Source organism: Arachis hypogaea, chromosome 10 (assembly GCF_003086295.3).
Source record: "Arachis hypogaea cultivar Tifrunner chromosome 10, arahy.Tifrunner.gnm2.J5K5, whole genome shotgun sequence".
NCBI classification, from domain to species: Eukaryota; Viridiplantae; Streptophyta; class Magnoliopsida; order Fabales; family Fabaceae; genus Arachis; species Arachis hypogaea.
Window position 1 is genome coordinate 50,490,393 of NC_092045.1, and position 12,908 is coordinate 50,503,300.

The following is a 12,908-nucleotide window of genomic DNA, read 5'->3' on the forward strand; positions in this document are numbered from 1 at the left end:
ACCTGAACAGTGATCCGAGCACTATACCTCGGGGGTTCCCATATGAGAAAATCCGAAGGGCGACGTCTCCATGGAGATGTGTCGGGTTGGCAGTTGAACCGACAATGTGATATCACAGCCAATAGGACAGACATTCATCATGTGCATCTTCTATATGCTTGCTTGCATTGTTTACTTGAGTTTTCCTCATTGTATAACATGCCTATTGATAAGCGGATAATTTATACGCTTTTTGGCATCATTTTTAGGTAGTTTTTAGTAAGTTCAAGCTACTTTTAGGGATGTTTTCATTAGTTTTTATGTCAAATTCACATTTCTGGACTTTACTATGAGTTTGTGTGTTTTTCTGTGATTTCAGGTAATTTCTGGCTGAAATTGAGGGACTTGAGCAAAACTCTGAAAAAGGCTGACAAAAGGACTGCTGATGCTGTTGGAATCTGACCTCTCTGCACTCGAAATGGATTTTCTGGAGCTACAGAACTCCAATTGGCGCGCTCTCAACGACGTTGGAAAGTAGACATCCAGAGCTTTCCAGAAATATATAATAGTCTATACTTTATTCGGAAATTGACGACGTAACTTGGCGTTGAACGCCAAGTACATGCTGCTGTCTGGAGTTAAACGCCAGAAAAACGTCATGATCCGGAGTTGAACGCCCAAAACACGTTATAACTTGGAGTTCAACTCCAAGAGAAGCCTCAGCTCGTGGATAGATCAAGCTCAGCCCAAACATACACCAAGTGGGCCCCGGAAGTGGATTTATGCATCAATTACTTACTCATGTAAACCCTAGGAGCTAGTTTATTATAAATAGAACTTTTTACTATCATATTATCATCCTGGATTGTATTTTGAATCCTGTGATCACGTTTTGGGGGCTGGCCATTCGGCCATGCCTGAACCTTTCACTTATGTATTTTCAACGGTGGAGTTTCTGCACACCATAGATTAAGGGTGTGGAGCTCTGCTATACCTCAGGTTTCAATACAATTACTATTACTTTCTATTCAATTCTCTTTTATTCTTATTCCAACATATACGTTGCACTTCAACTTGATGAATGTGATGATCCGTGACACTCATCATCATTCTCACCCATGAACGCGCGTGACTGACAACCACTTCCGTTCTACCTTAGGCCGGGCGCATATCTCTTAGATTCCCCAACAGAATCTTCGTGGTATAAGCTAGATAGATGGCGGCATTCATGAGGATCCGGAAAGTCTAAACCTTGTCTGTGGTATTCCGAGTAGGATTCTGGGATTGAATGACTGTGACGAGCTTCAAACTCCTGAAGGCTGGGCGTGATGACAAGCGCAAAAGAATCAAGGGATTCTATTCCAACCTGATTGAGAACCGACAGATGATTAGCCGTGCTGTGACAGAGCATAGGAACGTTTTCACTGAGAGGATGGGATGTAGCCATTGACAACGGTGATGCCCTACATACAGCTTGCCATGGAAAGGAGTAAGAAAGATAGGATGAATGTAATAAGAAAGTAGAGATTCAAGAGGAGCACAACATCTCCATACGCCTATCTGAAATTTCCACTATTGATTTACATAAGTATCTCTATCCATTTTATTTTCTGTTTATTTTTATTAATCATATTTGATTTTCTAAATTCCATAATTTTATCCTCCTGACTGGGATTTACAAGATGACCATAGTTTGCTTCATACCAACAATCTCTGTGGGATCGACCCTTACTCACGTAAGGTATTACTTGGACGACCCAGTACACTTGCTGGTTAGTTGAACGGAGTTGTGTCCACACATAAGTGCCATAATAAGGATTCCATACAACAACAAAGAATACTACATTGATGTGATCACAATTTCGTCCACCAAGTTTTTGGCGCCGTTGCCGGGGATTGTTTGAGTATGGACAACTGACGGTTCATCTTGTTGCTCAGATTAGGTAATTTTCTTTTCAAAAATCTTTTTCAAAAATTTTTCTTTTATTTTTCGTTTTTCCAAAAATGTTTTTTGAAAAAATTAATAAAAATACAAAAAAAATTAGAAAATCATAAAAATAAAAAAAATATTTTGTGTTTCTTGTTTGAGTCTTGTGTTAATTTTTAAGTTGGTGTCAATTGCATGTTTTTAAAATTTTTCTTGTATTTTTTTCGAAAATCTCATGCATTCATAGTGTTCTTCATGATCTTCAAGTTGTTCTTGACAAGTCTTCTTGTTTGATCTTGATGATTTCTTGTTTTGTGTTGTTTGTTGTTTTTCATGTGCACTTTTGCATTCATATTTTCCATGCATTAAAGATTTCTAAGTTTGGTGTCTTGCATGTTTTCTTTGCATCAAAAATTTTTCAAAATTATGTTCTTGATGTTCATCATGATTTTCAAAGTGTTCTTGGTGTTCATCTTGACATTCATAGCATTCTTGCATGCATTCATTGTTTTGATCTAAAAATTTCATGCATCAAGTATTTTTGTTGTTTTTCTCTCTCATAATTAAAAATTCAAAAATCAAAAAAATTATCTTTTCCTTATTTCCCTCCAAATTTTCGAAATTTTGGGTTGACTTGGTCAAAATTTTTTAAAAATTAGTTGTTTCTTACAAGTCAAGTCAAAATTTCAATTTTAAAAATCTTATCTTTTCAAAATCTTTTTCAAAAATCATATCTTTTTCATTTTTTTATTATTTTCGAAAATTTTAAAAAAATTATTTTTCAAAAATCTTTTTCTTATCTTTATATCATATTTTCAAAAAAATTAGCTAACAATTAATGTGATTGGTTCAAAAATTTGAAGTTTGTTACTTTCTTGTTAAGAAAGGTTCAATCTTTAAGTTCTAGAATCTTATCTTGTAGTTTCTTGTTAGTTAAGTCATTTTAAAATTAAATCTTTTTCAAAATATCTTTTTCTTAAAACTTTTATTTTATCTTTTATCTTATCTTTTTCAAAAATTTTATCTTTTTCAAAATTTGATTTCAAAATATCTTATCTAAACTTCTTATCTTCTTATCTTTTTCAAAATTTGATTTCAAATCTTTTTCAATCAACTAACCAACTTTTTGTTTGTTTCTTATCTTTTTCAAAACCACCTAACTACTTTTCCCTCTCTAATTTTCGAAAATATCTCATCCCTTTTTCAAAAACTCTTTTTGTTTTAAATTTTAATTTTAAACTTATCTTATCCTTAATTTTCGAAAATTACTAACCCCTTTTTCAAAATTATTTTCGAAATTTCCCTTCTCTTTTCTTTTTCTATTTAATTATTTAATTACTAACACTTCTCTTCACCTCTCTTCATCCAAAAATCCGAATCTCCATCTCCATTCTTCTATCCCCTTTCTTCTTCTACTAACATAAAGGAATCGCTATACTGTGACATAGAGGATTCCTCTTTCTTTTCTTGTTTTCTTCTCTTTCATATGAGCAGGAACAGGGAAAAAGGCACTCTTGTTGAAATTGATCCAGAACCTGAAAGGACTCTGAAGAGAAAATTAAGAGAAGCTAAATTACAACAATCCAGAAACAATCTTTCAGAAATTTTCGAACAAGAGAAGGAGATGGCAGCCGAAAATAATAATAATAATGCAAGGAGAATGCTTGGTGACTTCACAAAGCCAACGTCCAAGTTTGATGGAAGAAGCATCTCCATTCCTGCCATTGGAGCCAATAACTTTGAGCTGAAACCTCAGCTAGTTGCCTTAATGCAACAAAACTGCAAGTTTTATGGGCTTCCATCTGAAGATCCTTATCAGTTTTTAACTGAGTTCTTGCAGATCTGTGAGACTGTAAAGACGAATGGAGTTAATCTTGAAGTCTACAGACTCATGCTTTTCCCTTTTGCTGTAAGAGATAGAGCTAGAATATGGTTGGATTCACAACCTAAGGATAGCCTGGACTCCTGGGATAAGCTGGTCACTGCCTTCTTAGATAAATTCTTTCCTCCTCAAAAGCTAAGCAAGCTGAGAGTGGATGTTCAAACCTTCAAACAAAAAGATGGTGAATCCCTCTATGAAGCTTGGGAAAGATACAAGCAATTGACCAAAAGATGTCCATCTGACATGTTTTCAGAATGGACCCTATTAGATATATTCTATTATGATCTGTCTGAATTTTCGAAAATGTCATTGGACCATTCTGCAGGTGGATCTATTCACCTGAAGAAGACGCCTGAAGAGACTCAAGAACTCATTGACATGGTTGCAAACAACCAGTTTATGTATACCTCTGAGAGAAATTCCGTGAATAATGGGATACCTCAGAAGAAAGGAGTTCTTGAAATTGATGCTCTGAATGCCATATTGGCTCAGAACAAAGTGTTGACTCAACAGGTCAACATGATCTCTCAAAATCTGAATGGATTGCAACATGCATCCAACAGTACTAGAGAGGCTGCTTCTGAAGAAGCTTATGATCCTGAGAACCCTGCCATGGCAGAGGTTAATTACATGGGTGAACCATATGGGAACACCTATAACCCATCATGGAGAAATCATCCAAATTTTTCCTGGAAGGATCAACAAAAGCCTCAACAAGGCTTTAACAATGGTGGACGCAATAGGCTGAGCAATAGTAAGCCATATCCATCATCTTCTCAGCAACAGACAGAGAATTCTGAACAAAACACTTCCAATTTAGCCAATATAGTCTCTGATCTGTCAAAGGCCACTTTCAGTTTCATGAATGAAATAAGATCCTCCATCAGAAATCTGGAGGCACAAGTGGGCCAGCTGAGTAAGAAAGTCATTGAAACTCCTCCTAGTATTCTCCCAAGTAATACAGAAGAGAATCCAAAAGGAGAGTGCAAGGCCATTGATTTAGTCAATGTGGCCGAATGCACAAGGGAGGAGGAGGACGAAAATCCTAGTGAGGAAGACCTCCTAGGACGTCCCTCAAGCAAGAAGGAGTTTCCTATTAAGGATCCAAAGGAATCTGAGACTCATAAAGAGACCATAGAGATTCCATTAAATCTCCTTCTGCCATTCATGAGCTCTGAAGACTATTCATCCTCTGAAGAGGATGAAGATGTGACTAGAGAGCAAATTGCTCAATACTTAGGAGCTATCATGAAGCTGAATGCCAAGTTGTTTGGTAATGAGACTTGGGAAAGTGAACCTCCCTTGCTCATTAGTGAACTAGATACTTGGATTCAGAAAGCTCTACCTCAAAAGAAACAAGATCCTGGCAAGTTCTTAATACCTTGTACCATTGGCACCATGAGCTTTGAAAAAGCTCTATGTGATCTAGGGTCAGGGATAAATCTTATGCCACTCTCTGTAATGGAGAAGCTGGGGATCATAGAGGTACAACCTGCCTTGTTCTCATTACAACTGGCAGACAAGTCATTGAGACAAGCTTATGGATTAGTAGAGGACGTGCTAGTAAAGGTTGAAGGCCTTTACATCCCTGCTGATTTCATAATCTTAGACACTAGGAAGGAAGAGGATGACTGCATCATCCTTGGAAGACCTTTCCTAGCCACAGCAGGAGCTGTGATAGATGTCAACAGAGGTGAATTAGTCCTTCAATTGAATGGGGACTACCTTGTGTTTAAGGCACATGGCCATCCCTCTGTGACAAAAGAGAGTAAGCATGAAGAGCTTCTCTCAGTTCAGAGTCAAGAAGAGCCCACACAGTCAAACTCTAAGTTTGGTGTTGTGAGGCCACAACCAAACTCTAAGTTTGGTGTTAAGATCCCATATCCAAACTCTAAGTTTGGTGTGGACAACTATACAACATTGACCTGATCACCTTGTTGCTCCATGAGAGCCACTGTCAAGCTATTGACATTAAAGAAGCGCTTGTTGGGAGGCAACCCAATTTTATTTATCTAATTTTTATTTTATTCTATATTATTGTTATTTTGTGTTTTATTAGGTACATGATCATGAGGAGTCACGAAAAAATCAAAAAAATTAAAAACAGAATCAAAAATAGCAGAAGAAAAAATTCGCACCCTGGAGGAAGCACAGGCTGGCGTTCAACGCCAGCAAGATGCATCTGGCTGGCGTTCAACGCCAGAACAGAGCACTATTCTGGCACTGAACGCCAGAAACAAGCAACATTCTGGCGCTGAACGCCAGGAATGTGCCCAGAGAGGAAAAACTGGCGCTGAACGCCAGTAACAAGCATGAAACTGGCGTTCAACGCCAGAAACATGCTTTACATGGGCGTTGAACGCCCAGAATGTGCACCAATGGGCGTTTAAACGCCAGAATGGTGTGCAAAGGCATTTTACATGCCTATTTGGTGCAGGGATGGAATTCTTTGATACCTGAGGATCTGTGGACCCCACAGGATCACCTCAGGATCTGTGAACCTTACAGGATCCCCACCTACCTCGCCCTCTCTCTCTCCATTCATGGTCATCCCTTCTGTTTTTCATTCACCACCCACATTTATCCACTCTTCCCCATACACCCCACCTACCTTTACAATTCAACTTCTCTTTCCCACCCAATTCCCACCCATATAGCCGAATCCATCTCCCCTCACTCACCTCCATTTTCTTCTTCTTCTTCTTCCTCTCTTCTTTCTTCTCTTGCTCGAGGGCGAGCAATATTTTAAGTTTGGTGTGGTAAAAGCATAGCTTTTTGCTTTTCCATTACCATTAATGGCACCTAAGGCCAGAGAAACCTCAAAGGGAAGACAAAAGCTTCCACCTCTGAGTCATGGGAGATGGAAAGACTCATATAAGCCGTCATAGCTCAGTGGTAGAACATGTGGCTGCAAATCAAGAGATCCCTGAGATACCTCAGGGGATAAGTTGTCCTCCACACAAATATTAGGAAGCAACTAAGGGTAGAAACACCAAAATTACTAGGAATCATTCAACAGAAGCAAGGAAGAGACATAGAGGAGCTCAAAAAGCACCATTGGTCCTTCAAAAAGGCGCCACCCTCACTAAGGTGGACTCATTCCTTGTTCTTATATTTTTCTGTTTTTCGATTTTTATGATACATGTTTATCTATGTTTTGTGTCTCTACTTCATGATCATTAGTAGTTAGTAACTATGTCTTAAAGTTATAAATAATTCCATTAATCCTTCACCTCTCTTAAATGAAAAATATTTTAATTCAAAAGAACAAGAAGTACATGAATTTCGAATTTATCCTTGAATTTAGTTTAATTATATTGATGTGGTGACAATACGTTTTGTTTTCTGAATGAATGCTTGAACAATGCATATTTTTGATCTTGTTGTTTATGAATGTTAAAATTGTTGGCTCTTGAAAGAATGATGAACAAAGAAAAATGTTATTGATGATCTGAAAAATCATGAAATTGATTTTTGAAGCAAGAAAAAGCAGTGAAAAGTAAAAAGCTTGCGAAAAAAAAAGTGGCGAAAGAAAAAAAAAGGGGTTGCGAAAAAAAAAATAGAAAGAAAAAGAAAAAGCAAGCAGAAAAAGCCAATAGCCCTTAAAACCAAAAGGCAAGGGTAAAAGGATCCAAGGGTTTGAGCATCAATGGATAGGAGGGCCCAAGGAAATAAACTCCAGGCCTAAGCGGCTAAATCAAGCTGTCCCTAACCATGTGCTTGTGTCATGAAGGTCCAAGTGAAAAGCTTGAGACTGAGTGGTTAAAGTCATGATCCAAAGCAAAAAGAGTGTGCTTAAGAGCTCTGGACACCACTAACTGGGGACTCTAGCAAAGCTGAGTCACAATCTGAAAAGGTTCACCCAGTTATGTGTCTGTGGCATTTATGTATCCGGTGGTAATACTGGAAAACAAAATGCTTAGGGCCACGGCCAAGACTCATAAAAGTAGCTGTGTTCAAGAATCAACATGCTTAACTAGGAAAGTCAATAACACTATCTGAAATTCTAAGTTCCTAGAGAAGCCAATCATTCTGAACTTCAAAGGAAAAGGTGAGATGCCAAAACTGTTCAGAAGCAAAAAGCTACAAGTCCCGCTCATCTAATTATAATTAATATTCATTGATATTCTGGAATTTATAGTATATTCTCTTCTTTTTATCCTAATTGATTTTCAGTTGCTTGGGGACAAGCAACAATTTAAGTTTGGTGTTGTGATAAGCGGATAATTTATACGCTTTTTGGCATCATTTTTAGGTAGTTTTTAGTAAGTTCAAGCTACTTTTAGGGATGTTTTCATTAGTTTTTATGTCAAATTCACATTTCTGGACTTTACTATGAGTTTGTGTGTTTTTCTGTGATTTCAGGTAATTTCTGGCTGAAATTGAGGGACTTGAGCAAAACTCTGAAAAAGGCTGACAAAAGGACTGCTGATGCTGTTGGAATCTGACCTCTCTGCACTCGAAATGGATTTTCTGGAGCTACAGAACTCCAATTGGCGCGCTCTCAACGACGTTGGAAAGTAGACATCCAGAGCTTTCCAGAAATATATAATAGTCTATACTTTATTCGGAAATTGACGACGTAACTTGGCGTTGAACGCCAAGTACATGCTGCTGTCTGGAGTTAAACGCCAGAAAAACGTCATGATCCGGAGTTGAACGCCCAAAACACGTTATAACTTGGAGTTCAACTCCAAGAGAAGCCTCAGCTCGTGGATAGATCAAGCTCAGCCCAAACATACACCAAGTGGGCCCCGGAAGTGGATTTATGCATCAATTACTTACTCATGTAAACCCTAGGAGCTAGTTTATTATAAATAGAACTTTTTACTATCATATTATCATCCTGGATTGTATTTTGAATCCTGTGATCACGTTTTGGGGGCTGGCCATTCGGCCATGCCTGAACCTTTCACTTATGTATTTTCAACGGTGGAGTTTCTGCACACCATAGATTAAGGGTGTGGAGCTCTGCTATACCTCAGGTTTCAATACAATTACTATTACTTTCTATTCAATTCTCTTTTATTCTTATTCCAACATATACGTTGCACTTCAACTTGATGAATGTGATGATCCGTGACACTCATCATCATTCTCACCCATGAACGCGCGTGACTGACAACCACTTCCGTTCTACCTTAGGCCGGGCGCATATCTCTTAGATTCCCCAACAGAATCTTCGTGGTATAAGCTAGATAGATGGCGGCATTCATGAGGATCCGGAAAGTCTAAACCTTGTCTGTGGTATTCCGAGTAGGATTCTGGGATTGAATGACTGTGACGAGCTTCAAACTCCTGAAGGCTGGGCGTGATGACAAGCGCAAAAGAATCAAGGGATTCTATTCCAACCTGATTGAGAACCGACAGATGATTAGCCGTGCTGTGACAGAGCATAGGAACGTTTTCACTGAGAGGATGGGATGTAGCCATTGACAACGGTGATGCCCTACATACAGCTTGCCATGGAAAGGAGTAAGAAAGATAGGATGAATGTAATAAGAAAGTAGAGATTCAAGAGGAGCACAACATCTCCATACGCCTATCTGAAATTTCCACTATTGATTTACATAAGTATCTCTATCCATTTTATTTTCTGTTTATTTTTATTAATCATATTTGATTTTCTAAATTCCATAATTTTATCCTCCTGACTGGGATTTACAAGATGACCATAGTTTGCTTCATACCAACAATCTCTGTGGGATCGACCCTTACTCACGTAAGGTATTACTTGGACGACCCAGTACACTTGCTGGTTAGTTGAACGGAGTTGTGTCCACACATAAGTGCCATAATAAGGATTCCATACAACAACAAAGAATACTACATTGATGTGATCACAATTTCGTCCACCACCTATCTTCTTCTTGAACTACTTGTTGTATATGAATATTAATTGTGTTTTACTTGTTTGTATTAATTGTGATTGTCTGGTGCTGAGGAGGTTAGGTAGGCGGTGGTGATGGGATCTCACGAAGGTAAGGTTGGCAAAGGTTGTGGGATACAACGGTGTGATTAGTATTAGTTAGAAATCCCCTAAGTTAGATAACCCTGCTTATGGTTTATGATTTAAGTTCTGTATATATTTATTTATAATTGTCCTAATCTTGAATATCCGTATGTGATGTGAAGTTCTAGGATTGCCTTCGGCGTCCCGGAGCCTTAAATCTTACATCATTGGGCACTGTTACCATACTGAGAACTTCTGGTTCTCATTCCATACTTTGTTGTTGTTTTTCAGATGCAGGGCATATCACCTCGGTGAGATTGTGGATATGGTGACAGAGCAGAGTATGGTTCCTCTTGGTTTATTTATGTTTTTCCTTGTTATAGTTACTCTCACATCTTTTGTATATTTATCTTTATGGCCTTAGAGGCTTATTTGAGAGAATAGTTGTATAAGTTGTTTTTAACTCAAAAACTCTGTATGTTTGTATTTACTAGTCGGCTTAAACTTCGCAAGCCACGACTAGTCCCCTATGATTATTATACTATTATATATATATATCCCATTCTTTTGCATATATATCTTGTTTCTTATGCGTTAGCTTCGTGTGAACGTTTTTAAGCTTTTCAAATTCCATTTTTGAGCTATATCCTTCATCAGACTTCTAGAATATATTATTTCCTTCCATATATAAATATGTATAAGCCTTAGGACTGTCGTAACCTCTGATTAACCTTTGCTTTACGACTAGAGGTAAGGCTTAGGATAATTGGGGTGTATCATTTATGGTATCAGAGCGGTTCGTCTTTGTGAGCTTGAGGGATGGACCGATTGTGCTTCGTTGCACACTTTGGGTCATTTTTCTTTCATGCTATTTAGGTTATCTGCTTGATATTTCATAGCATACTTGTTTGTGAGTGCCTTCTTGGGAAAATTGAAGCACTAGACCTTTGGTATTGAGACTAATCACCTTGATATCGAATGTTTGGTGGAGAAAGGAACCCTAATGGCAACTCATGGACGAGATCGATCACGTTAACAGAGAGGTAGTGAGAGTGACTAACCTAGCCTATGCGCGATGAGCTCAGCATGTTCCGAAAAATCCTGTTCGTGGAGTTTGCAGCATATCAGCTAATGGGTGCGGCTTAACACTTGTGGCAACGGAAGTAACGGTTGACGCTTTTACAGTTTTTACTTAAGATTTTTAATTTCTACACGGTATGGCTTGGATTCTTGTTAAAAAGGTTTTAAAGCTTAAAACGATTTTTGAGAATTTGTTGGAAACTGTTGAAAAGAGTTTGAAAAACTATTGGTTTGTTTTATTGGTAATGTGTTGTCATAGACGAGATACGAGTAATAGGTAACGCGATTTGTGGGTTTTGGGAACGTTAGAAACTATTTCTCGAGGTTACTCAGTTACGTGCTTTGGAATCTGTTATAATCATGTGGCTTGTTCTTTCCTACCCTATCCTGAAGTTCTTGTGGTCTTTTCTTTTGGATAGTAGTTCGATTTCTCCAACCTTATTCCTCTGTTCATATGCATTCTTGTTTGATCTTAACTATATATGTCTGCTTAAAAATCCTGGGTGTATTTATCTTCTTTGTTTAGGCACTTCCTCTTGAGTCATGTATTCTTTGATATGTGTTTGTTTTGATGCATTATATCTTTTTAAACTCTTATTCCGAGTCCTTTGTAAATAAATTGTAATTTAGTTTCCTCTTATTTGACGACAATTACAGCCTTTCTTCAGATCTTAACACAATCGCTTTTGATTTAATATACACTTCTCTATATAAACTTTGAAAGTTTCGTTTACAGTTTAAAACTAATTGTTTCCATTACCTTGCCTGTCTCTTCACTGGTTTATGGAAATATATTTACTTTAAATACAACTTGATTTTCTATCAACTTTATTACAGTTTTTACAAATATCTTTATTTGATTATGTATTTAGGAATTCTTCAAAAGAAAGATTTTTGCCTCTTTTCCGTTGATTTTCATTTGACAAACTTCACTTAATTTATTTTTAATTTGAATTTGGTTTAGTACAACATATTGTCTATGCAATTATTGTTCTTTTGAAAGTATTGCGTTCATATCCTTTCTTTTAGGGACAGACCAATTCCTTTTTAAGCTTTTCACTTCTTTGAATGATATACTCAGTTTTGTTTTTTATTATTCTTTTACTGTTATGACCGTCACCACTAATCTTTGTTTTTTTTCTCTTGTAAATCTCATACTCGTCCGAGTCAACTTGGAGTTATTTCTATCTAGTGCATTGTTTGTCCTCTTAATTGTCCTTCCTTGGTCAATGGTTCCTTCTTGAAAATTCACTGTTGATTGATTTGTCCTTCCTTACGAGTTTTGTATTCCTTTAGACCAATGGAAAGCTTGTTTGATGTCCCATGCTTCATGGATCTTGTTTGAACTGCTTTTATTTAAGATCCTTTCTTGTTTGGTTTGATTTCTTTTAATCACATCTTAATATTCTTGAATGATCTTATGTGATGGCAATTTCAAGTGTATTCTTAGAGTTTTGCTGTGAACTTTTGAAACAAGCTTTGGATTCTCTTAAGAAATCTAAATCGATTCTTCTCGCTTAAATTGCATCCATATTTATTCTTTAAATTGACAAAGTTGTTTTGAAGTTGGCATGCACTGTTTTAAATAAAGTTTTGAAACCGACTGATAAGCAAAATTTTTTACCTTAGAGTTTTCTTTTCTAAATAGAGTTTAACTAGTTCCATATTTGTTATAAAATTTATACACGCTTGTTTGAATATAAGCTTTGAGAATTCTTGAACAAACCTTTGATTTCTTACAACCTTGCCGTGATTTCAGTGTATATCTTATTTGATTGAGTAACTAAATGTCTTTCAGGATTTTCAATATTGTTTGGCCTTAACTCAATTGATTCTCATTTTCTAAACCTCACCTATTCTATCTTTTACTTGTAAACTATTTAGACAAAATGCAGTATAGTTTTCTTTTAACCACATTGTAGTTTTGGTGTATGTTTGTGTCACCCTTTTATGAAATGCGAGTTACATACCTTTCTTTTAGCACATGAGGTGATCTTCTTTCAGTTTTTCATTCTTTATATTCAAATGTATTAGGTGTACTTAATCCTAAATTTTAAACCTTGAGAGTGTCATCACTAACTTTAGAT

The 12,908-nt window shown here is 36.9% G+C and overlaps 1 non-coding gene across 1 annotated transcript; it reads right to left on the minus strand.

Moving 5' to 3' along the window:
* Nucleotides 1-3,929: 3,929 nt before the first annotated feature.
* On the minus strand, nt 3,930-4,033 carry LOC112719378 (small nucleolar RNA R71). The gene has a single exon (XR_003161682.1). It is a non-coding gene; the product is annotated as a small nucleolar RNA R71 (small nucleolar RNA).
* Nucleotides 4,034-12,908: the final 8,875 nt, after the last annotated feature.